The sequence below is a fragment of the Lissotriton vulgaris genome, chromosome 4_1 (genome assembly GCF_964263255.1).
Source record: "Lissotriton vulgaris chromosome 4_1, aLisVul1.2, whole genome shotgun sequence".
Taxonomy (NCBI): Eukaryota; Metazoa; Chordata; class Amphibia; order Caudata; family Salamandridae; genus Lissotriton; species Lissotriton vulgaris.
The window spans coordinates 537,777,711-537,803,207 of record NC_141691.1 but is presented as its reverse complement, the minus strand read 5'-3'; the positions used below and the strand labels follow the sequence as shown (position 1 = coordinate 537,803,207).

Here is a 25,497-nt window from a genome sequence, read left to right as displayed (position 1 = left end):
TATTCGCCTTATCAATAGTGTGGAAATCTTCAAAAAGGAATGCTGGGAATCAGCCCTCTGAAATGCATTTGAGAAAAACAGGATAGGATTTTGTAATGTTGCACTATTTTGTGTAGGAATGTGATGTTATGTGTATTATAAAGTTCGTATTTCTGTAACTTGTTCAAGCTGTTGGACATTTTGAAAGGAGTCAACATTTGTCTCTTTCAACCTACTGGTGTTGGATTGGAGCTATCAATAACAAAAGATGACAGAAATGTAAAAGGTCGAGATTAGTAAAATAGTACCTCAAAGAATTGGACTGGTACCTTTGCATGCAAAGTCCAAAGTGCCAAGCGTTGCTCTTTGGAGCCACCCATGTGAGAGACAGAGAAATGGATGTAGTAGTTTGGAAATGTAGAATGTTTTAATATTCTTCAGTCAAATATGATCATTATTTTGTAAATTGCATTTCCTGATAAACGTTTGCACATTTAACACTGTTATGGAGAATGCAGCTGAAAAGAATCAAATCACATTATAGCTCTTTACACTATGAGCATTCAACTGAGATATCTTTTCATCAATGTAAGAAAAGCCCCCGCACTGATGCGCTCTCTTTTGTCTCAATGGAAAAATCCCTCATGTATGGCAGGGTTCCATGGTGTAATGGTTAGCACTCTGGACTCTGAATCCAGCGATCCGAGTTCAAATCTCGGTGGGACCTGCTTGAATTATGAGATTTAATATTTCACTAATTTCTTAGAATTTGGACTTGGAAAAACATAACGTCAAAGTTTTATACTGAAACTTATCAACGTATAAGTATGTATCTATGTACACATGGCTATATCCATCTAGATAGTGATAATACAATATAAAGAAATGAATTATTCATAAACATAAGTACTGAAGCTGAAAACTAAAAACTGTTCTTTCCCATCCACAATTTAAGCAAGAGGTTCTTTTCCTTTCTCATCTTTATGATCAGTAATAAGATAGTTCATTTTGCTGATTTCTTATCTGACAACATTCTTGACTTACACAGTGCATTTAATTGTGAATTTCTTTGAAAGAGGAATTCAGATTAATACATTTGACATGTCTTTCGAAAGATTCTACTTTGTGGTTATGGATCTACTTTAGAAAAACAGAGTGTAAATATCTGTGTGTCTTAATTTCAAGATTGTTATTTAAAAGTTCATCTCTTCTGTCCCCAAAATACACAATTTGATTCCTCAAGTTTTCTTTTAATGAAGGCTTTCCAATTAAAAAAGTTCTGTGTTCCCCTTATCAATAACAGTAAGATTTAAACAAGTAATATCTTGGATCAGCCTCTTGTGATGAGTTGAGAAAACAGAGTCAGCTCACAAAATATCTCATTATTTTGAGCCATTTTATTTCCATGTTTTCTAAAAGTTCTATCATTTGCTCACATCAAATAGACTTTAAAAATACAATCAATAAATCAATGTTTCACTCTACCCGTGTTAGATTTATGATATTTATGAATACACTTGACAGAAAAAGATTTGGTCATAAGTCATGAAAGTGGTCCCACCGAGATTTGAACTCGGATCCTTGGATTCAAAGTCCAAAGTCCTAACCATTACACCATGGAACCTCCCATGTGACAGTGGAGCAAATTGCTGCAGCAATGTGGACATTTCACATTTTTTATTTTCTACAGTCAAAGACAAACAGAATTATATAACTTTTCTATTCTGTTCAACTTTTGCCTATTGAACTATGTTAGGGAAGGATGTTGCACAAAGGACTCAAGTAACGCTATGACTCTGTTGAACAGTACTTTTTATGTGAGATAAGATTTTGCAATAAAAGATAAGATTCCCCCGTGAATGCAATCTCTTCTGCCAAAATGGAAAGCTCAACCTGGTACAGGTGGGTTGATGGTGTTATGCTTGTCAATCTGGACTCTGAAAACAGGGATCTAAGTACAAAGCTCAGTGGGACTTATCTAAACTTTACATTTTTTTTTCCATTCAGTTCTTAGAAGTATTAATTGGAAAAACATCTCATTTACTTATAAACTTGTACGTATCAACTTATATGTATGTATCTCCCTATATATCGCTATATGTCTATGTATATTTATCGGAAAATATAAATATATACATTATAAAAATACATATAATTGATAGAGGTGAAAATAATGAACAGTTGTTGCCTCTCCGCATTTGAAACATGAGCTTCTTCTCCTTCCTCTTCTATATGTCCTGAAATTGAGATAGTCACTTTTTAATCAATTTTGATCTAACAACATAGTTGATTTGTACAAAGCATATCATACGATCTGTGAATAATTCTAAAAAAGAAAATTAGATCAGTACCTTTGAGGCCTCCAAGCAAAAGCTTATATTTCATGATTGCAGATCGACTGTTGAAAATCAGCATGAGAAATGTTTTATTTCACAATTTCCATACTAATATACAAAAAACATTTGTACTATCTGAATGATACCGTCATTGTGGTTCTCTAGGTTTGATTTAAGAACACATCTCTTTCAAAATGTGCTATATTCGCCTTATCAATAGTGTGGAAATCTTCAAAAAGGAATGCTGGGAATCAGCCCTCTGAAATGCATTTGAGAAAAACAGGATAGGATTTTGTAATGTCGCACTATTTTGTGTAGGAATGTGATGTTATGTGTATTATAAAGTTCGTATTTCTGTAACTTGTTCAAGCTGTTGGACATTTTGAAAGGAGTCAACATTTGTCTCTTTCAACCTACTGGTGTTGGATTGGAGCTATCAATAACAAAAGATGACAGAAATGTAAAAGGTCGAGATTAGTAAAATAGTACCTCAAAGAATTGGACTGGTACCTTTGCATGCAAAGTCCAAAGTGCCAAGCGTTGCTCTTTGGAGCCACCCATGTGAGAGACAGAGAAATGGATGTAGTAGTTTGGAAATGTAGAATGTTTTAATATTCTTCAGTCAAATATGATCATTATTTTGTAAATTGCATTTCCTGATAAACGTTTGCACATTTAACACTGTTATGGAGAATGCAGCTGAAAAGAATCAAATCACATTATAGCTCTTTACACTATGAGCATTCAACTGAGATATCTTTTCATCAATGTAAGAAAAGCCCCCGCACTGATGCGCTCTCTTTTGTCTCAATGGAAAAATCCCTCATGTATGGCAGGGTTCCATGGTGTAATGGTTAGCACTCTGGACTCTGAATCCAGCGATCCGAGTTCAAATCTCGGTGGGACCTGCTTGAATTATGAGATTTAATATTTCTTAGAATTTGGACTTGGAAAAACATAACGTCAAAGTTTTATACTGAAACTTATCAACGTATAAGTATGTATCTATGTACACATGGCTATATCCATCTAGATAGTGATAATACAATATAAAGAAATGAATTATTCATAAACATAAGTACTGAAGCTGAAAACTAAAAACTGTTCTTTCCCATCCACAATTTAAGCAAGAGGTTCTTTTCCTTTCTCATCTTTATGATCAGTAATAAGATAGTTCATTTTGCTGATTTCTTATCTGACAACATTCTTGACTTACACAGTGCATTTAATTGTGAATTTCTTTGAAAGAGGAATTCAGATTAATACATTTGACATGTCTTTCGAAAGATTCTACTTTGTGGTTATGGATCTACTTTAGAAAAACAGAGTGTAAATATCTGTGTGTCTTAATTTCAAGATTGTTATTTAAAAGTTCATCTCTTCTGTCCCCAAAATACACAATTTGATTCCTCAAGTTTTCTTTTAATGAAGGCTTTCCAATTAAAAAAGTTCCGTGTTCCCCTTATCAATAACAGTAAGATTTAAACAAGTAATATCTTGGATCAGCCTCTTGTGATGAGTTGAGAAAACAGAGTCAGCTCACAAAATATCTCATTATTTTGAGCCATTTTATTTCCATGTTTTCTAAAAGTTCTATCATTTGCTCACATCAAATAGACTTTAAAAATACAATCAATAAATCAATGTTTCACTCTACCCGTGTTAGATTTATGATATTTATGAATACACTTGACAGAAAAAGATTTGGTCATAAGTCATGAAAGTGGTCCCACCGAGATTTGAACTCGGATCCTTGGATTCAAAGTCCAAAGTCCTAACCATTACACCATGGAACCTCCCATGTGACAGTGGAGCAAATTGCTGCAGCAATGTGGACATTTCACATTTTTTATTTTCTACAGTCAAAGACAAACAGAATTATATAACTTTTCTATTCTGTTCAACTTTTGCCTATTGAACTATGTTAGGGAAGGATGTTGCACAAAGGACTCAAGTAACGCTATGACTCTGTTGAACAGTACTTTTTATGTGAGATAAGATTTTGCAATAAAAGATAAGATTCCCCCGTGAATGCAATCTCTTCTGCCAAAATGGAAAGCTCAACCTGGTACAGGTGGGTTGATGGTGTTATGCTTGTCAATCTGGACTCTGAAAACAGGGATCTAAGTACAAAGCTCAGTGGGACTTATCTAAACTTTACATTTTTTTTTCCATTCAGTTCTTAGAAGTATTAATTGGAAAAACATCTCATTTACTTATAAACTTGTACGTATCAACTTATATGTATGTATCTCCCTATATATCGCTATATGTCTATGTATATTTATCGGAAAATATAAATATATACATTATAAAAATACATATAATTGATAGAGGTGAAAATAATGAACAGTTGTTGCCTCTCCGCATTTGAAACATGAGCTTCTTCTCCTTCCTCTTCTATATGTCCTGAAATTGAGATAGTCACTTTTTAATCAATTTTGATCTAACAACATAGTTGATTTGTACAAAGCATATCATACGATCTGTGAATAATTCTAAAAAAGAAAATTAGATCAGTACCTTTGAGGCCTCCAAGCAAAAGCTTATATTTCATGATTGCAGATCGACTGTTGAAAATCAGCATGAGAAATGTTTTATTTCACAATTTCCATACTAATATACAAAAAACATTTGTACTATCTGAATGATACCGTCATTGTGGTTCTCTAGGTTTGATTTAAGAACACATCTCTTTCAAAATGTGCTATATTCGCCTTATCAATAGTGTGGAAATCTTCAAAAAGGAATGCTGGGAATCAGCCCTCTGAAATGCATTTGAGAAAAACAGGATAGGATTTTGTAATGTTGCACTATTTTGTGTAGGAATGTGATGTTATGTGTATTATAAAGTTCGTATTTCTGTAACTTGTTCAAGCTGTTGGACATTTTGAAAGGAGTCAACATTTGTCTCTTTCAACCTACTGGTGTTGGATTGGAGCTATCAATAACAAAAGATGACAGAAATGTAAAAGGTCGAGATTAGTAAAATAGTACCTCAAAGAATTGGACTGGTACCTTTGCATGCAAAGTCCAAAGTGCCAAGCGTTGCTCTTTGGAGCCACCCATGTGAGAGACAGAGAAATGGATGTAGTAGTTTGGAAATGTAGAATGTTTTAATATTCTTCAGTCAAATATGATCATTATTTTGTAAATTGCATTTCCTGATAAACGTTTGCACATTTAACACTGTTATGGAGAATGCAGCTGAAAAGAATCAAATCACATTATAGCTCTTTACACTATGAGCATTCAACTGAGATATCTTTTCATCAATGTAAGAAAAGCCCCCGCACTGATGCGCTCTCTTTTGTCTCAATGGAAAAATCCCTCATGTATGGCAGGGTTCCATGGTGTAATGGTTAGCACTCTGGACTCTGAATCCAGCAATCCGAGTTCAAATCTCGGTGGGACCTGCTTGAATTATGAGATTTAATATTTCACTAATTTCTTAGAATTTGGACTTGGAAAAACATAACGTCAAAGTTTTATACTGAAACTTATCAACGTATAAGTATGTATCTATGTACACATGGCTATATCCATCTAGATAGTGATAATACAATATAAAGAAATGAATTATTCATAAACATAAGTACTGAAGCTGAAAACTAAAAACTGTTCTTTCCCATCCACAATTTAAGCAAGAGGTTCTTTTCCTTTCTCATCTTTATGATCAGTAATAAGATAGTTCATTTTGCTGATTTCTTATCTGACAACATTCTTGACTTACACAGTGCATTTAATTGTGAATTTCTTTGAAAGAGGAATTCAGATTAATACATTTGACATGTCTTTCGAAAGATTCTACTTTGTGGTTATGGATCTACTTTAGAAAAACAGAGTGTAAATATCTGTGTGTCTTAATTTCAAGATTGTTATTTAAAAGTTCATCTCTTCTGTCCCCAAAATACACAATTTGATTCCTCAAGTTTTCTTTTAATGAAGGCTTTCCAATTAAAAAAGTTCTGTGTTCCCCTTATCAATAACAGTAAGATTTAAACAAGTAATATCTTGGATCAGCCTCTTGTGATGAGTTGAGAAAACAGAGTCAGCTCACAAAATATCTCATTATTTTGAGCCATTTTATTTCCATGTTTTCTAAAAGTTCTATCATTTGCTCACATCAAATAGACTTTAAAAATACAATCAATAAATCAATGTTTCACTCTACCCGTGTTAGATTTATGATATTTATGAATACACTTGACAGAAAAAGATTTGGTCATAAGTCATGAAAGTGGTCCCACCGAGATTTGAACTCGGATCCTTGGATTCAAAGTCCAAAGTCCTAACCATTACACCATGGAACCTCCCATGTGACAGTGGAGCAAATTGCTGCAGCAATGTGGACATTTCACATTTTTTATTTTCTACAGTCAAAGACAAACAGAATTATATAACTTTTCTATTCTGTTCAACTTTTGCCTATTGAACTATGTTAGGGAAGGATGTTGCACAAAGGACTCAAGTAACGCTATGACTCTGTTGAACAGTACTTTTTATGTGAGATAAGATTTTGCAATAAAAGATAAGATTCCCCCGTGAATGCAATCTCTTCTGCCAAAATGGAAAGCTCAACCTGGTACAGGTGGGTTGATGGTGTTATGCTTGTCAATCTGGACTCTGAAAACAGGGATCTAAGTACAAAGCTCAGTGGGACTTATCTAAACTTTACATTTTTTTTTCCATTCAGTTCTTAGAAGTATTAATTGGAAAAACATCTCATTTACTTATAAACTTGTACGTATCAACTTATATGTATGTATCTCCCTATATATCGCTATATGTCTATGTATATTTATCGGAAAATATAAATATATACATTATAAAAATACATATAATTGATAGAGGTGAAAATAATGAACAGTTGTTGCCTCTCCGCATTTGAAACATGAGCTTCTTCTCCTTCCTCTTCTATATGTCCTGAAATTGAGATAGTCACTTTTTAATCAATTTTGATCTAACAACATAGTTGATTTGTACAAAGCATATCATACGATCTGTGAATAATTCTAAAAAAGAAAATTAGATCAGTACCTTTGAGGCCTCCAAGCAAAAGCTTATATTTCATGATTGCAGATCGACTGTTGAAAATCAGCATGAGAAATGTTTTATTTCACAATTTCCATACTAATATACAAAAAACATTTGTACTATCTGAATGATACCGTCATTGTGGTTCTCTAGGTTTGATTTAAGAACACATCTCTTTCAAAATGTGCTATATTCGCCTTATCAATAGTGTGGAAATCTTCAAAAAGGAATGCTGGGAATCAGCCCTCTGAAATGCATTTGAGAAAAACAGGATAGGATTTTGTAATGTCGCACTATTTTGTGTAGGAATGTGATGTTATGTGTATTATAAAGTTCGTATTTCTGTAACTTGTTCAAGCTGTTGGACATTTTGAAAGGAGTCAACATTTGTCTCTTTCAACCTACTGGTGTTGGATTGGAGCTATCAATAACAAAAGATGACAGAAATGTAAAAGGTCGAGATTAGTAAAATAGTACCTCAAAGAATTGGACTGGTACCTTTGCATGCAAAGTCCAAAGTGCCAAGCGTTGCTCTTTGGAGCCACCCATGTGAGAGACAGAGAAATGGATGTAGTAGTTTGGAAATGTAGAATGTTTTAATATTCTTCAGTCAAATATGATCATTATTTTGTAAATTGCATTTCCTGATAAACGTTTGCACATTTAACACTGTTATGGAGAATGCAGCTGAAAAGAATCAAATCACATTATAGCTCTTTACACTATGAGCATTCAACTGAGATATCTTTTCATCAATGTAAGAAAAGCCCCCGCACTGATGCGCTCTCTTTTGTCTCAATGGAAAAATCCCTCATGTATGGCAGGGTTCCATGGTGTAATGGTTAGCACTCTGGACTCTGAATCCAGCGATCCGAGTTCAAATCTCGGTGGGACCTGCTTGAATTATGAGATTTAATATTTCTTAGAATTTGGACTTGGAAAAACATAACGTCAAAGTTTTATACTGAAACTTATCAACGTATAAGTATGTATCTATGTACACATGGCTATATCCATCTAGATAGTGATAATACAATATAAAGAAATGAATTATTCATAAACATAAGTACTGAAGCTGAAAACTAAAAACTGTTCTTTCCCATCCACAATTTAAGCAAGAGGTTCTTTTCCTTTCTCATCTTTATGATCAGTAATAAGATAGTTCATTTTGCTGATTTCTTATCTGACAACATTCTTGACTTACACAGTGCATTTAATTGTGAATTTCTTTGAAAGAGGAATTCAGATTAATACATTTGACATGTCTTTCGAAAGATTCTACTTTGTGGTTATGGATCTACTTTAGAAAAACAGAGTGTAAATATCTGTGTGTCTTAATTTCAAGATTGTTATTTAAAAGTTCATCTCTTCTGTCCCCAAAATACACAATTTGATTCCTCAAGTTTTCTTTTAATGAAGGCTTTCCAATTAAAAAAGTTCCGTGTTCCCCTTATCAATAACAGTAAGATTTAAACAAGTAATATCTTGGATCAGCCTCTTGTGATGAGTTGAGAAAACAGAGTCAGCTCACAAAATATCTCATTATTTTGAGCCATTTTATTTCCATGTTTTCTAAAAGTTCTATCATTTGCTCACATCAAATAGACTTTAAAAATACAATCAATAAATCAATGTTTCACTCTACCCGTGTTAGATTTATGATATTTATGAATACACTTGACAGAAAAAGATTTGGTCATAAGTCATGAAAGTGGTCCCACCGAGATTTGAACTCGGATCCTTGGATTCAAAGTCCAAAGTCCTAACCATTACACCATGGAACCTCCCATGTGACAGTGGAGCAAATTGCTGCAGCAATGTGGACATTTCACATTTTTTATTTTCTACAGTCAAAGACAAACAGAATTATATAACTTTTCTATTCTGTTCAACTTTTGCCTATTGAACTATGTTAGGGAAGGATGTTGCACAAAGGACTCAAGTAACGCTATGACTCTGTTGAACAGTACTTTTTATGTGAGATAAGATTTTGCAATAAAAGATAAGATTCCCCCGTGAATGCAATCTCTTCTGCCAAAATGGAAAGCTCAACCTGGTACAGGTGGGTTGATGGTGTTATGCTTGTCAATCTGGACTCTGAAAACAGGGATCTAAGTACAAAGCTCAGTGGGACTTATCTAAACTTTACATTTTTTTTTCCATTCAGTTCTTAGAAGTATTAATTGGAAAAACATCTCATTTACTTATAAACTTGTACGTATCAACTTATATGTATGTATCTCCCTATATATCGCTATATGTCTATGTATATTTATCGGAAAATATAAATATATACATTATAAAAATACATATAATTGATAGAGGTGAAAATAATGAACAGTTGTTGCCTCTCCGCATTTGAAACATGAGCTTCTTCTCCTTCCTCTTCTATATGTCCTGAAATTGAGATAGTCACTTTTTAATCAATTTTGATCTAACAACATAGTTGATTTGTACAAAGCATATCATACGATCTGTGAATAATTCTAAAAAAGAAAATTAGATCAGTACCTTTGAGGCCTCCAAGCAAAAGCTTATATTTCATGATTGCAGATCGACTGTTGAAAATCAGCATGAGAAATGTTTTATTTCACAATTTCCATACTAATATACAAAAAACATTTGTACTATCTGAATGATACCGTCATTGTGGTTCTCTAGGTTTGATTTAAGAACACATCTCTTTCAAAATGTGCTATATTCGCCTTATCAATAGTGTGGAAATCTTCAAAAAGGAATGCTGGGAATCAGCCCTCTGAAATGCATTTGAGAAAAACAGGATAGGATTTTGTAATGTCGCACTATTTTGTGTAGGAATGTGATGTTATGTGTATTATAAAGTTCGTATTTCTGTAACTTGTTCAAGCTGTTGGACATTTTGAAAGGAGTCAACATTTGTCTCTTTCAACCTACTGGTGTTGGATTGGAGCTATCAATAACAAAAGATGACAGAAATGTAAAAGGTCGAGATTAGTAAAATAGTACCTCAAAGAATTGGACTGGTACCTTTGCATGCAAAGTCCAAAGTGCCAAGCGTTGCTCTTTGGAGCCACCCATGTGAGAGACAGAGAAATGGATGTAGTAGTTTGGAAATGTAGAATGTTTTAATATTCTTCAGTCAAATATGATCATTATTTTGTAAATTGCATTTCCTGATAAACGTTTGCACATTTAACACTGTTATGGAGAATGCAGCTGAAAAGAATCAAATCACATTATAGCTCTTTACACTATGAGCATTCAACTGAGATATCTTTTCATCAATGTAAGAAAAGCCCCCGCACTGATGCGCTCTCTTTTGTCTCAATGGAAAAATCCCTCATGTATGGCAGGGTTCCATGGTGTAATGGTTAGCACTCTGGACTCTGAATCCAGCGATCCGAGTTCAAATCTCGGTGGGACCTGCTTGAATTATGAGATTTAATATTTCACTAATTTCTTAGAATTTGGACTTGGAAAAACATAACGTCAAAGTTTTATACTGAAACTTATCAACGTATAAGTATGTATCTATGTACACATGGCTATATCCATCTAGATAGTGATAATACAATATAAAGAAATGAATTATTCATAAACATAAGTACTGAAGCTGAAAACTAAAAACTGTTCTTTCCCATCCACAATTTAAGCAAGAGGTTCTTTTCCTTTCTCATCTTTATGATCAGTAATCAGATAGTTCATTTTGCTGATTTCTTATCTGACAACATTCTTGACTTACACAGTGCATTTAATTGTGAATTTCTTTGAAAGAGGAATTCAGATTAATACATTTGACATGTCTTTCGAAAGATTCTACTTTGTGGTTATGGATCTACTTTAGAAAAACAGAGTGTAAATATCTGTGTGTCTTAATTTCAAGATTGTTATTTAAAAGTTCATCTCTTCTGTCCCCAAAATACACAATTTGATTCCTCAAGTTTTCTTTTAATGAAGGCTTTCCAATTAAAAAAGTTCTGTGTTCCCCTTATCAATAACAGTAAGATTTAAACAAGTAATATCTTGGATCAGCCTCTTGTGATGAGTTGAGAAAACAGAGTCAGCTCACAAAATATCTCATTATTTTGAGCCATTTTATTTCCATGTTTTCTAAAAGTTCTATCATTTGCTCACATCAAATAGACTTTAAAAATACAATCAATAAATCAATGTTTCACTCTACCCGTGTTAGATTTATGATATTTATGAATACACTTGACAGAAAAAGATTTGGTCATAAGTCATGAAAGTGGTCCCACCGAGATTTGAACTCGGATCCTTGGATTCAAAGTCCAAAGTGCTAACCATTACACCATGGAACCTCCCATGTGACAGGGGAGCAAATTGCTGCAGCAATGTGGACATTTCACATTTTTTATTTTCTACAGTCAAAGACAAACAGAATTATATAACTTTTCTATTCTGTTCAACTTTTGCCTATTGAACTATGTTAGGGAAGGATGTTGCACAAAGGACTCAAGTAACGCTATGACTCTGTTGAACAGTACTTTTTATGTGAGATAAGATTTTGCAATAAAAGATAAGATTCCCCCGTGAATGCAATCTCTTCTGCCAAAATGGAAAGCTCAACCTGGTACAGGTGGGTTGATGGTGTTATGCTTGTCAATCTGGACTCTGAAAACAGGGATCTAAGTACAAAGCTCAGTGGGACTTATCTAAACTTTACAATTTTTTTTCCATTCAGTTCTTAGAAGTATTAATTGGAAAAACATCTCATTTACTTATAAACTTGTACGTATCAACTTATATGTATGTATCTCCCTATATATCGCTATATGTCTATGTATATTTATCGGAAAATATAAATATATACATTATAAAAATACATATAATTAATAGAGGTGAAAATAATGAACAGTTGTTGCCTCTCCGCATTTGAAACATGAGCTTCTTCTCCTTCCTCTTCTATATGTCCTGAAATTGAGATAGTCACTTTTTAATCAATTTTGATCTAACAACATAGTTGATTTGTACAAAGCATATCATACGATCTGTGAATAATTCTAAAAAAGAAAATTAGATCAGTACCTTTGAGGCCTCCAAGCAAAAGCTTATATTTCATGATTGCAGATCGACTGTTGAAAATCAGCATGAGAAATGTTTTATTTCACAATTTCCATACTAATATACAAAAAACATTTGTACTATCTGAATGATACCGTCATTGTGGTTCTCTAGGTTTGATTTAAGAACACATCTCTTTCAAAATGTGCTATATTCGCCTTATCAATAGTGTGGAAATCTTCAAAAAGGAATGCTGGGAATCAGCCCTCTGAAATGCATTTGAGAAAAACAGGATAGGATTTTGTAATGTTGCACTATTTTGTGTAGGAATGTGATGTTATGTGTATTATAAAGTTCGTATTTCTGTAACTTGTTCAAGCTGTTGGACATTTTGAAAGGAGTCAACATTTGTCTCTTTCAACCTACTGGTGTTGGATTGGAGCTATCAATAACAAAAGATGACAGAAATGTAAAAGGTCGAGATTAGTAAAATAGTACCTCAAAGAATTGGACTGGTACCTTTGCATGCAAAGTCCAAAGTGCCAAGCGTTGCTCTTTGGAGCCACCCATGTGAGAGACAGAGAAATGGATGTAGTAGTTTGGAAATGTAGAATGTTTTAATATTCTTCAGTCAAATATGATCATTATTTTGTAAATTGCATTTCCTGATAAACGTTTGCACATTTAACACTGTTATGGAGAATGCAGCTGAAAAGAATCAAATCACATTATAGCTCTTTACAAAATGAGCATTCAACTGAGATATCTTTTCATCAATGTAAGAAAAGCCCCCGCACTGATGCGCTCTCTTTTGTCTCAATGGAAAAATCCCTCATGTATGGCAGGGTTCCATGGTGTAATGGTTAGCACTCTGGACTCTGAATCCAGCGATCCGAGTTCAAATCTCGGTGGGACCTGCTTGAATTATGAGATTTAATATTTCACTAATTTCTTAGAATTTGGACTTGGAAAAACATAACGTCAAAGTTTTATACTGAAACTTATCAACGTATAAGTATGTATCTATGTACACATGGCTATATCCATCTAGATAGTGATAATACAATATAAAGAAATGAATTATTCATAAACATAAGTACTGAAGCTGAAAACTAAAAACTGTTCTTTCCCATCCACAATTTAAGCAAGAGGTTCTTTTCCTTTCTCATCTTTATGATCAGTAATAAGATAGTTCATTTTGCTGATTTCTTATCTGACAACATTCTTGACTTACACAGTGCATTTAATTGTGAATTTCTTTGAAAGAGGAATTCAGATTAATACATTTGACATGTCTTTCGAAAGATTCTACTTTGTGGTTATGGATCTACTTTAGAAAAACAGAGTGTAAATATCTGTGTGTCTTAATTTCAAGATTGTTATTTAAAAGTTCATCTCTTCTGTCCCCAAAATACACAATTTGATTCCTCAAGTTTTCTTTTAATGAAGGCTTTCCAATTAAAAAAGTTCCGTGTTCCCCTTATCAATAACAGTAAGATTTAAACAAGTAATATCTTGGATCAGCCTCTTGTGATGAGTTGAGAAAACAGAGTCAGCTCACAAAATATCTCATTATTTTGAGCCATTTTATTTCCATGTTTTCTAAAAGTTCTATCATTTGCTCACATCAAATAGACTTTAAAAATACAATCAATAAATCAATGTTTCACTCTACCCGTGTTAGATTTATGATATTTATGAATACACTTGACAGAAAAAGATTTGGTCATAAGTCATGAAAGTGGTCCCACCGAGATTTGAACTCGGATCCTTGGATTCAAAGTCCAAAGTCCTAACCATTACACCATGGAACCTCCCATGTGACAGGGGAGCAAATTGCTGCAGCAATGTGGACATTTCACATTTTTTATTTTCTACAGTCAAAGACAAACAGAATTATATAACTTTTCTATTCTGTTCAACTTTTGCCTATTGAACTATGTTAGGGAAGGATGTTGCACAAAGGACTCAAGTAACGCTATGACTCTGTTGAACAGTACTTTTTATGTGAGATAAGATTTTGCAATAAAAGATAAGATTCCCCCGTGAATGCAATCTCTTCTGCCAAAATGGAAAGCTCAACCTGGTACAGGTGGGTTGATGGTGTTATGCTTGTCAATCTGGACTCTGAAAACAGGGATCTAAGTACAAAGCTCAGTGGGACTTATCTAAACTTTACGATTTTTTTTCCATTCAGTTCTTAGAAGTATTAATTGGAAAAACATCTCATTTACTTATAAACTTGTACGTATCAACTTATATGTATGTATCTCCCTATATATCGCTATATGTCTATGTATATTTATCGGAAAATATAAATATATACATTATAAAAATACATATAATTGATAGAGGTGAAAATAATGAACAGTTGTTGCCTCTCCGCATTTGAAACATGAGCTTCTTCTCCTTCCTCTTCTATATGTCCTGAAATTGAGATAGTCACTTTTTAATCAATTTTGATCTAACAACATAGTTGATTTGTACAAAGCATATCATACGATCTGTGAATAATTCTAAAAAAGAAAATTAGATCAGTACCTTTGAGGCCTCCAAGCAAAAGCTTATATTTCATGATTGCAGATCGACTGTTGAAAATCAGCATGAGAAATGTTTTATTTCACAATTTCCATACTAATATACAAAAAACATTTGTACTATCTGAATGATACCGTCATTGTGGTTCTCTAGGTTTGATTTAAGAACACATCTCTTTCAAAATGTGCTATATTCGCCTTATCAATAGTGTGGAAATCTTCAAAAAGGAATGCTGGGAATCAGCCCTCTGAAATGCATTTGAGAAAAACAGGATAGGATTTTGTAATGTCGCACTATTTTGTGTAGGAATGTGATGTTATGTGTATTATAAAGTTCGTATTTCTGTAACTTGTTCAAGCTGTTGGACATTTTGAAAGGAGTCAACATTTGTCTCTTTCAACCTACTGGTGTTGGATTGGAGCTATCAATAACAAAAGATGACAGAAATGTAAAAGGTCGAGATTAGTAAAATAGTACCTCAAAGAATTGGACTGGTACCTTTGCATGCAAAGTCCAAAGTGCCAAGCGTTGCTCTTTGGAGCCACCCATGTGAGAGACAGAGAAATGGATGTAGTAGTTTGGAAATGTAGAATGTTTTAATATTCTTCAGTCAAATATGATCATTATTTTGTAAATTGCATTTCCTGATAAACGTTTGCACATTTAACACTGTTATGGAGAATGCAGCTGAAAAGAATCAAATCACATTATAGCTCTTTAAACTATGAGCATTCAACTGAGATATCTTTTCATCAATGTAAGAAAAGCCCCCGCACTGATGCGCTCTCTTTTGTCTCAATGGAAAAATCCCTCATGTATGGCAGGGTTCCATGGTGTAATGGTTAGCACTCTGGACTCTGAATCCAGCGATCCGAGTTCAAATCTCGGTGGGACCTGCTTGAATTATGAGATTTAATATTTCACTAATTTCTTAGAATTTGGACTTGGAAAAACATAACGTCAAAGTTTTATACTGAAACTTATCAACGTATAAGTATGTATCTATGTACACATGGCTATATCCATCTAGATAGTGATAATACAATATAAAGAAATTAATTATTCATAAACATAAGTACTGAAGCTGAAAACTAAAAACTGTTCTTTCCCATCCACAATTTAAGCAAGAGGTTCTTTTCCTTTCTCATCTTTATGATCAGTAATAAGATAGTTCATTTTGCTGATTTCTTATCTGACAACATTCTTGACTTACACAGTGCATTTAATTGTGAATTTCTTTGAAAGAGGAATTCAGATTAATACATTTGACATGTCTTTCGAAAGATTCTACTTTGTGGTTATGGATCTACTTTAGAAAAACAGAGTGTAAATATCTGTGTGTCTTAATTTCAAGATTGTTATTTAAAAGTTCATCTCTTCTGTCCCCAAAATACACAATTTGATTCCTCAAGTTTTCTTTTAATGAAGGCTTTCCAATTAAAAAAGTTCCGTGTTCCCCTTATCAATAACAGTAAGATTTAAACAAGTAATATCTTGGATCAGCCTCTTGTGATGAGTTGAGAAAACAGAGTCAGCTCACAAAATGTCTCATTATTTTGAGCCATTTTATTTCCATGTTTTCTAAAAGTTCTATCATTTGCTCACATCAAATAGACTTTAAAAATACAATCAATAAATCAATGTTTCACTCTACCCGTGTTAGATTTATGATATTTATGAATACACTTGACAGAAAAAGATTTGGTCATAAGTCATGAAAGTGGTCCCACCGAGATTTGAACTCGGATCCTTGGATTCAAAGTCCAAAGTGCTAACCATTACACCATGGAACCTCCCATGTGACAGGGGAGCAAATTGCTGCAGCAATGTGGACATTTCACATTTTTTATTTTCTACAGTCAAAGACAAACAGAATTATATAACTTTTCTATTCTGTTCAACTTTTGCCTATTGAACTATGTTAGGGAAGGATGTTGCACAAAGGACTCAAGTAACGCTATGACTCTGTTGAACAGTACTTTTTATGTGAGATAAGATTTTGCAATAAAAGATAAGATTCCCCCGTGAATGCAATCTCTTCTGCCAAAATGGAAAGCTCAACCTGGTACAGGTGGGTTGATGGTGTTATGCTTGTCAATCTGGACTCTGAAAACAGGGATCTAAGTACAAAGCTCAGTGGGACTTATCTAAACTTTACAATTTTTTTTCCATTCAGTTCTTAGAAGTATTAATTGGAAAAACATCTCATTTACTTATAAACTTGTACGTATCAACTTATATGTATGTATCTCCCTATATATCGCTATATGTCTATGTATATTTATCGGAAAATATAAATATATACATTATAAAAATACATATAATTAATAGAGGTGAAAATAATGAACAGTTGTTGCCTCTCCGCATTTGAAACATGAGCTTCTTCTCCTTCCTCTTCTATATGTCCTGAAATTGAGATAGTCACTTTTTAATCAATTTTGATCTAACAACATAGTTGATTTGTACAAAGCATATCATACGATCTGTGAATAATTCTAAAAAAGAAAATTAGATCAGTACCTTTGAGGCCTCCAAGCAAAAGCTTATATTTCATGATTGCAGATCGACTGTTGAAAATCAGCATGAGAAATGTTTTATTTCACAATTTCCATACTAATATACAAAAAACATTTGTACTATCTGAATGATACCGTCATTGTGGTTCTCTAGGTTTGATTTAAGAACACATCTCTTTCAAAATGTGCTATATTCGCCTTATCAATAGTGTGGAAATCTTCAAAAAGGAATGCTGGGAATCAGCCCTCTGAAATGCATTTGAGAAAAACAGGATAGGATTTTGTAATGTTGCACTATTTTGTGTAGGAATGTGATGTTATGTGTATTATAAAGTTCGTATTTCTGTAACTTGTTCAAGCTGTTGGACATTTTGAAAGGAGTCAACATTTGTCTCTTTCAACCTACTGGTGTTGGATTGGAGCTATCAATAACAAAAGATGACAGAAATGTAAAAGGTCGAGATTAGTAAAATAGTACCTCAAAGAATTGGACTGGTACCTTTGCATGCAAAGTCCAAAGTGCCAAGCGTTGCTCTTTGGAGCCACCCATGTGAGAGACAGAGAAATGGATGTAGTAGTTTGGAAATGTAGAATGTTTTAATATTCTTCAGTCAAATATGATCATTATTTTGTAAATTGCATTTCCTGATAAACGTTTGCACATTTAACACTGTTATGGAGAATGCAGCTGAAAAGAATCAAATCACATTATAGCTCTTTACACTATGAGCATTCAACTGAGATATCTTTTCATCAATGTAAGAAAAGCCCCCGCACTGATGCGCTCTCTTTTGTCTCAATGGAAAAATCCCTCATGTATGGCAGGGTTCCATGGTGTAATGGTTAGCACTCTGGACTCTGAATCCAGCGATCCGAGTTCAAATCTCGGTGGGACCTGCTTGAATTATGAGATTTAATATTTCACTAATTTCTTAGAATTTGGACTTGGAAAAACATAACGTCAAAGTTTTATACTGAAACTTATCAACGTATAAGTATGTATCTATGTACACATGGCTATATCCATCTAGATAGTGATAATACAATATAAAGAAATGAATTATTCATAAACATAAGTACTGAAGCTGAAAACTAAAAACTGTTCTTTCCCATCCACAATTTAAGCAAGAGGTTCTTTTCCTTTCTCATCTTTATGATCAGTAATAAGATAGTTCATTTTGCTGATTTCTTATCTGACAACATTCTTGACTTACACAGTGCATTTAATTGTGAATTTCTTTGAAAGAGGAATTCAGATTAATACATTTGACATGTCTTTCGAAAGATTCTACTTTGTGGTTATGGATCTACTTTAGAAAAACAGAGTGTAAATATCTGTGTGTCTTAATTTCAAGATTGTTATTTAAAAGTTCATCTCTTCTGTCCCCAAAATACACAATTTGATTCCTCAAGTTTTCTTTTAATGAAGGCTTTCCAATTAAAAAAGTTCCGTGTTCCCCTTATCAATAACAGTAAGATTTAAACAAGTAATATCTTGGATCAGCCTCTTGTGATGAGTTGAGAAAACAGAGTCAGCTCACAAAATATCTCATTATTTTGAGCCATTTTATTTCCATGTTTTCTAAAAGTTCTATCATTTGCTCACATCAAATAGACTTTAAAAATACAATCAATAAATCAATGTTTCACTCTACCCGTGTTAGATTTATGATATTTATGAATACACTTGACAGAAAAAGATTTGGTCATAAGTCATGAAAGTGGTCCCACCGAGATTTGAACTCGGATCCTTGGATTCAAAGTCCAAAGTCCTAACCATTACACCATGGAACCTCCCATGTGACAGGGGAGCAAATTGCTGCAGCAATGTGGACATTTCACATTTTATATTTTCTACAGTCAAAGACAAACAGAATTATATAACTTTTCTATTCTGTTCAACTTTTGCCTATTGAACTATGTTAGGGAAGGATGTTGCACAAAGGACTCAAGTAACGCTATGACTCTGTTGAACAGTACTTTTTATGTGAGATAAGATTTTGCAATAAAAGATAAGATTCCCCCGTGAATGCAATCTCTTCTGCCAAAATGGAAAGCTCAACCTGGTACAGGTGGGTTGATGGTGTTATGCTTGTCAATCTGGACTCTGAAAACAGGGATCTAAGTACAAAGCTCAGTGGGACTTATCTAAACTTTACGATTTTTTTTCCATTCAGTTCTTAGAAGTATTAATTGGAAAAACATCTCATTTACTTATAAACTTGTACGTATCAACTTATATGTATGTATCTCCCTATATATCGCTATATGTCTATGTATATTTATCGGAAAATATAAATATATACATTATAAAAATACATATAATTGATAGAGGTGAAAATAATGAACAGTTGTTGCCTCTCCGCATTTGAAACATGAGCTTCTTCTCCGTCCTCTTCTATATGTCCTGAAATTGAGATAGTCACTTTTTAATCAATTTTGATCTAACAACATAGTTGATTTGTACAAAGCATATCATACGATCTGTGAATAATTCTAAAAAAGAAAATTAGATCAGTACCTTTGAGGCCTCCAAGCAAAAGCTTATATTTCATGATTGCAGATCGACTGTTGAAAATCAGCATGAGAAATGTTTTATTTCACAATTTCCATACTAATATACAAAAAACATTTGTACTATCTGAATGATACCGTCATTGTGGTTCTCTAGGTTTGATTTAAGAACACATCTCTTTCAAAATGTGCTATATTCGCCTTATCAATAGTGTGGAAATCTTCAAAAAGGAATGCTGGGAATCAGCCCTCTGAAATGCATTTGAGAAAAACAGGATAGGATTTTGTAATGTCGCACTATTTTGTGTAGGAATGTGATGTTATGTGTATTATAAAGTTCGTATTTCTGTAACTTGTTCAAGCTGTTGGACATTTTGAAAGGAGTCAACATTTGTCTCTTTCAACCTACTGGTGTTGGATTGGAGCTATCAATAACAAAAGATGACAGAAATGTAAAAGGTCGAGATTAGTAAAATAGTACCTCAAAGAATTGGACTGGTACCTTTGCATGCAAAGTCCAAAGTGCCAAGCGTTGCTCTTTGGAGCCACCCATGTGAGAGACAGAGAAATGGATGTAGTAGTTTGGAAATGTAGAATGTTTTAATATTCTTCAGTCAAATATGATCATTATTTTGTAAATTGCATTTCCTGATAAACGTTTGCACATTTAACACTGTTATGGAGAATGCAGCTGAAAAGAATCAAATCACATTATAGCTCTTTAAACTATGAGCATTCAACTGAGATATCTTTTCATCAATGTAAGAAAAGCCCCCGCACTGATGCGCTCTCTTTTGTCTCAATGGAAAAATCCCTCATGTATGGCAGGGTTCCATGGTGTAATGGTTAGCACTCTGGACTCTGAATCCAGCGATCCGAGTTCAAATCTCGGTGGGACCTGCTTGAATTATGAGATTTAATATTTCACTAATTTCTTAGAATTTGGACTTGGAAAAACATAACGTCAAAGTTTTATACTGAAACTTATCAACGTATAAGTATGTATCTATGTACACATGGCTATATCCATCTAGATAGTGATAATACAATATAAAGAAATTAATTATTCATAAACATAAGTACTGAAGCTGAAAACTAAAAACTGTTCTTTCCCATCCACAATTTAAGCAAGAGGTTCTTTTCCTTTCTCATCTTTATGATCAGTAATAAGATAGTTCATTTTGCTGATTTCTTATCTGACAACATTCTTGACTTACACAGTGCATTTAATTGTGAATTTCTTTGAAAGAGGAATTCAGATTAATACATTTGACATGTCTTTCGAAAGATTCTACTTTGTGGTTATGGATCTACTTTAGAAAAACAGAGTGTAAATATCTGTGTGTCTTAATTTCAAGATTGTTATTTAAAAGTTCATCTCTTCTGTCCCCAAAATACACAATTTGATTCCTCAAGTTTTCTTTTAATGAAGGCTTTCCAATTAAAAAAGTTCCGTGTTCCCCTTATCAATAACAGTAAGATTTAAACAAGTAATATCTTGGATCAGCCTCTTGTGATGAGTTGAGAAAACAGAGTCAGCTCACAAAATGTCTCATTATTTTGAGCCATTTTATTTCCATGTTTTCTAAAAGTTCTATCATTTGCTCACATCAAATAGACTTTAAAAATACAATCAATAAATCAATGTTTCACTCTACCCGTGTTAGATTTATGATATTTATGAATACACTTGACAGAAAAAGATTTGGTCATAAGTCATGAAAGTGGTCCCACCGAGATTTGAACTCGGATCCTTGGATTCAAAGTCCAAAGTGCTAACCATTTCACCATGGAACCTCCCATGTGACAGGGGAGGAAATTGCTGCAGCAATGTGGACATTTCACATTTTTTATTTTCTACAGTCAAAGACAAACAGAATTATATAACTTTTCTATTCTGTTCAACTTTTGCCTATTGAACTATGTTAGGGAAGGATGTTGCACAAAGGACTCAAGTAACGCTATGACTCTGTTGAACAGTACTTTTTATGTGAGATAAGATTTTGCAATAAAAGATAAGATTCCCCCGTGAATGCAATCTCTTCTGCCAAAATGGAAAGCTCAACCTGGTACAGGTGGGTTGATGGTGTTATGCTTGTCAATCTGGACTCTGAAAACAGGGATCTAAGTACAAAGCTCAGTGGGACTTATCTAAACTTTACGATTTTTTTTCCATTCAGTTCTTAGAAGTATTAATTGGAAAAACATCTCATTTACTTATAAACTTGTACGTATCAACTTATATGTATGTATCTCCCTATATATCGCTATATGTCTATGTATATTTATCGGAAAATATAAATATATACATTATAAAAATACATATAATTAATAGAGGTGAAAATAATGAACAGTTGTTGCCTCTCCGCATTTGAAACATGAGCTTCTTCTCCTTCCTCTTCTATATGTCCTGAAATTGAGATAGTCACTTTTTAATCAATTTTGATCTAACAACATAGTTGATTTGTACAAAGCATATCATACGATCTGTGAATAATTCTAAAAAAGAAAATTAGATCAGTACCTTTGAGGCCTCCAAGCAAAAGCTTATATTTCATGATTGCAGATCGACTGTTGAAAATCAGCATGAGAAATGTTTTATTTCACAATTTCCATACTAATATACAAAAAACATTTGTACTATCTGAATGATACCGTCATTGTGGTTCTCTAGGTTTGATTTAAGAACACATCTCTTTCAAAATGTGCTATATTCGCCTTATCAATAGTGTGGAAATCTTCAAAAAGGAATGCTGGGAATCAGCCCTCTGAAATGCATTTGAGAAAAACAGGATAGGATTTTGTAATGTCGCACTATTTTGTGTAGGAATGTGATGTTATGTGTATTATAAAGTTCGTATTTCTGTAACTTGTTCAAGCTGTTGGACATTTTGAAAGGAGTCAACATTTGTCTCTTTCAACCTACTGGTGTTGGATTGGAGCTATCAATAACAAAAGATGACAGAAATGTAAAAGGTCGAGATTAGTAAAATAGTACCTCAAAGAATTGGACTGGTACCTTTGCATGCAAAGTCCAAAGTGCCAAGCGTTGCTCTTTGAAGCCACCCATGTGAGAGACAGAGAAATGGATGTAGTAGTTTGGAAATGTAGAATGTTTTAATATTCTTCAGTCAAATATGATCATTATTTTGTAAATTGCATTTCCTGATAAACGTTTGCACATTTAACACTGTTATGGAGAATGCAGCTGAAAAGAATCAAATCACATTATAGCTCTTTACACTATGAGCATTCAACTGAGATATCTTTTCATCAATGTAAGAAAAGCCCCCGCACTGATGCGCTCTCTTTTGTCTCAATGGAAAAATCCCTCATGAATGGCAGAGTTCCATGGTGTAATGGTTAGCACTCTGGACTCTGAATCCAGCGATCCGAGTTCAAATCTCGGTGGGACCTGCTTGAATTATGAGATTTAATATTTCACTAATTTCTTAGAATTTGGACTTGGAAAAACATAAAGTCAAAGTTTTATACTGAAACTTATCAACGTATAAGTATGTATCTATGTACACATGGCTATATCCATCTAGATAGTGATAATACAATATAAAGAAATGAATTATTCATAAACATAAGTACTGAAGCTGAAAACTAAAAACTCTTCTTTCCCATCCACAATTTAAGCAAGAGGTTCTTTTCCTTTCTCATCTTTATGATCAGTAATAAGATAGTTCATTTTGCTGATTTCTTATCTGACAACATTCTTGACTTACACAGTGCATTTAATTGTGAATTTCTTTGAAAGAGGAATTCAGATTAATACATTTGACATGTCTTTCGAAAGATTCTACTTTGTGGTTATGGATCTACTTTAGAAAAACAGAGTGTAAATATCTGTGTGTCTTAATTTCAAGATTGTTATTTAAAAGTTCATCTCTTCTGTCCCCAAAATACACAATTTGATTCCTCAAGTTTTCTTTTAATGAAGGCTTTCCAATTAAAAAAGTTCCGTGTTCCCCTTATCAATAACAGTAAGATTTAAACAAGTAATATCTTGGATCAGCCTCTTGTGATGAGTTGAGAAAACAGAGTCAGCTCACAAAATATCTCATTATTTTGAGCCATTTTATTTCCATGTTTTCTAAAAGTTCTATCATTTGCTCACATCAAATAGACTTTAAAAATACAATCAATAAATCAATGTTTCACTCTACCCGTGTTAGATTTATGATATTTATGAATACACTTGACAGAAAAAGATTTGGTCATAAGTCATGAAAGTGGTCCCACCGAGATTTGAACTCGGATCCTTGGATTCAAAGTCCAAAGTGCTAACCATTACACCATGGAACCTCCCATGTGACAGGGGAGCAAATTGCTGCAGCAATGTGGACATTTCACATTTTTTATTTTCTACAGTCAAAGACAAAGAGAATTATATAACTTTTCTATTCTGTTCAACTTTTGCCTATTGAACTATGTTAGGGAAGGATGTTGCACAAAGGACTCAAGTAACGCTATGACTCTGTTGAACAGTACTTTTTATGTGAGATAAGATTTTGCAATAAAAGATAAGATTCCCCCGTGAATGCAATCTCTTCTGCCAAAATGGAAAGCTCAACCTGGTACAGGTGGGTTGATGGTGTTATGCTTGTCAATCTGGACTCTGAAAACAGGGATCTAAGTACAAAGCTCAGTGGGACTTATCTAAACTTTACGATTTTTTTTCCATTCAGTTCTTAGAAGTATTAATTGGAAAAACATCTCATTTACTTATAAACTTGTACGTATCAACTTATATGTATGTATCTCCCTATATATCGCTATATGTCTATGTATATTTATCGGAAAATTACCTACTGGCGGTCGCCAGTAGGTAGTTATAGTTAGGATTTTTTTCAATGTTAAATCTCAAAATTCTATTTGGAATAACTTTTGCGCCGGTTGACGAATCTGCCTGAAAATTTCCTGAAAATGGCCTCGCCGCGTTCCGGTCCTTCCCTGAAAGTTTGGGGGGGATTTGTCAAGCGGGGGCCGAGATAAAAGGGGGGTCCCAAAACGCGTTTTCCCCATGTTAATTTCCATAGGGCGGTCGATTTCACTTTTAGCCCCAACGGCTGAATGGATTTGTACGAAACTTGGCAAAATTGTAGGGACTGTTAGCCCGATGTGCCTTTGCTATGTCTCAAGATATGTGCTCCAGTGGATTTTGAGTAATTTAGGTTCAAAAAAATATATATATCTGTAGCCGCGCTCCGGTACGCGCTCCGGTACGCGCACCGGGCGCGACACGCGACTTGCGCGCAGAAAGCTGATTGGCTCTCAGTTGTCTGTAAACATTCTAAACAGTCCGGAGCGGCCGCCATCTTGTCTATCGGTAAAATCTAGTCATAAGAGGTGGCAAAAACAAAGGGGGGAATTGACCATAAGGGGGTAGGGTAGACCCCCCCTGACCCCCTAGGTTTGATATGGGGGCCATTAAAGGGCCACGCGGGGCCTCAAAAAAAATATTTTTTTTTGCGTTTTTCGCGGGGGAAGCGCCCGGTACGCGCACCGGGGAGCGCACCGGGGAGCGCTCCAAGGAGGGTACTTTGGAAAAATAATCACTTTAA

At 33.9% G+C, this 25,497-nt stretch overlaps 20 non-coding genes across 20 annotated transcripts; 10 read left to right on the top strand and 10 right to left on the bottom strand.

The window, feature by feature from the left end:
• Positions 1 to 634: 634 nt before the first annotated feature.
• Positions 635 to 706, top strand: TRNAQ-CUG (transfer RNA glutamine (anticodon CUG)). The gene has a single exon. It is a non-coding gene; the product is annotated as a tRNA-Gln (tRNA).
• An 825-nt stretch (positions 707 to 1,531) lies between these two features.
• Positions 1,532 to 1,603, bottom strand: TRNAQ-UUG (transfer RNA glutamine (anticodon UUG)). Its single transcript has one exon. It is a non-coding gene; the product is annotated as a tRNA-Gln (tRNA).
• A 1,548-nt stretch (positions 1,604 to 3,151) lies between these two features.
• TRNAQ-CUG (transfer RNA glutamine (anticodon CUG)) lies at positions 3,152 to 3,223 on the top strand. Its single transcript has one exon. It is a non-coding gene; the product is annotated as a tRNA-Gln (tRNA).
• An 816-nt stretch (positions 3,224 to 4,039) lies between these two features.
• TRNAQ-UUG (transfer RNA glutamine (anticodon UUG)) lies at positions 4,040 to 4,111 on the bottom strand. The gene has a single exon. It is a non-coding gene; the product is annotated as a tRNA-Gln (tRNA).
• A 1,548-nt stretch (positions 4,112 to 5,659) lies between these two features.
• Positions 5,660 to 5,731, top strand: TRNAQ-CUG (transfer RNA glutamine (anticodon CUG)). Its single transcript has one exon. It is a non-coding gene; the product is annotated as a tRNA-Gln (tRNA).
• An 825-nt stretch (positions 5,732 to 6,556) lies between these two features.
• Positions 6,557 to 6,628, bottom strand: TRNAQ-UUG (transfer RNA glutamine (anticodon UUG)). Its single transcript has one exon. It is a non-coding gene; the product is annotated as a tRNA-Gln (tRNA).
• Positions 6,629 to 8,176: 1,548 nt separating this feature from the next.
• On the top strand, positions 8,177 to 8,248 carry TRNAQ-CUG (transfer RNA glutamine (anticodon CUG)). The gene has a single exon. It is a non-coding gene; the product is annotated as a tRNA-Gln (tRNA).
• An 816-nt stretch (positions 8,249 to 9,064) lies between these two features.
• On the bottom strand, positions 9,065 to 9,136 carry TRNAQ-UUG (transfer RNA glutamine (anticodon UUG)). The gene has a single exon. It is a non-coding gene; the product is annotated as a tRNA-Gln (tRNA).
• A 1,548-nt stretch (positions 9,137 to 10,684) lies between these two features.
• TRNAQ-CUG (transfer RNA glutamine (anticodon CUG)) lies at positions 10,685 to 10,756 on the top strand. Its single transcript has one exon. It is a non-coding gene; the product is annotated as a tRNA-Gln (tRNA).
• An 825-nt stretch (positions 10,757 to 11,581) lies between these two features.
• Positions 11,582 to 11,653, bottom strand: TRNAQ-UUG (transfer RNA glutamine (anticodon UUG)). The gene has a single exon. It is a non-coding gene; the product is annotated as a tRNA-Gln (tRNA).
• Positions 11,654 to 13,201: 1,548 nt separating this feature from the next.
• TRNAQ-CUG (transfer RNA glutamine (anticodon CUG)) lies at positions 13,202 to 13,273 on the top strand. The gene has a single exon. It is a non-coding gene; the product is annotated as a tRNA-Gln (tRNA).
• An 825-nt stretch (positions 13,274 to 14,098) lies between these two features.
• On the bottom strand, positions 14,099 to 14,170 carry TRNAQ-UUG (transfer RNA glutamine (anticodon UUG)). Its single transcript has one exon. It is a non-coding gene; the product is annotated as a tRNA-Gln (tRNA).
• Positions 14,171 to 15,718: 1,548 nt separating this feature from the next.
• TRNAQ-CUG (transfer RNA glutamine (anticodon CUG)) lies at positions 15,719 to 15,790 on the top strand. Its single transcript has one exon. It is a non-coding gene; the product is annotated as a tRNA-Gln (tRNA).
• Positions 15,791 to 16,615: 825 nt separating this feature from the next.
• TRNAQ-UUG (transfer RNA glutamine (anticodon UUG)) lies at positions 16,616 to 16,687 on the bottom strand. The gene has a single exon. It is a non-coding gene; the product is annotated as a tRNA-Gln (tRNA).
• Positions 16,688 to 18,235: 1,548 nt separating this feature from the next.
• On the top strand, positions 18,236 to 18,307 carry TRNAQ-CUG (transfer RNA glutamine (anticodon CUG)). Its single transcript has one exon. It is a non-coding gene; the product is annotated as a tRNA-Gln (tRNA).
• An 825-nt stretch (positions 18,308 to 19,132) lies between these two features.
• On the bottom strand, positions 19,133 to 19,204 carry TRNAQ-UUG (transfer RNA glutamine (anticodon UUG)). The gene has a single exon. It is a non-coding gene; the product is annotated as a tRNA-Gln (tRNA).
• Positions 19,205 to 20,752: 1,548 nt separating this feature from the next.
• TRNAQ-CUG (transfer RNA glutamine (anticodon CUG)) lies at positions 20,753 to 20,824 on the top strand. The gene has a single exon. It is a non-coding gene; the product is annotated as a tRNA-Gln (tRNA).
• Positions 20,825 to 21,649: 825 nt separating this feature from the next.
• On the bottom strand, positions 21,650 to 21,721 carry TRNAQ-UUG (transfer RNA glutamine (anticodon UUG)). Its single transcript has one exon. It is a non-coding gene; the product is annotated as a tRNA-Gln (tRNA).
• Positions 21,722 to 23,269: 1,548 nt separating this feature from the next.
• TRNAQ-CUG (transfer RNA glutamine (anticodon CUG)) lies at positions 23,270 to 23,341 on the top strand. Its single transcript has one exon. It is a non-coding gene; the product is annotated as a tRNA-Gln (tRNA).
• Positions 23,342 to 24,166: 825 nt separating this feature from the next.
• On the bottom strand, positions 24,167 to 24,238 carry TRNAQ-UUG (transfer RNA glutamine (anticodon UUG)). Its single transcript has one exon. It is a non-coding gene; the product is annotated as a tRNA-Gln (tRNA).
• Between the last annotated feature and the right edge of the window lie 1,259 nt (positions 24,239 to 25,497).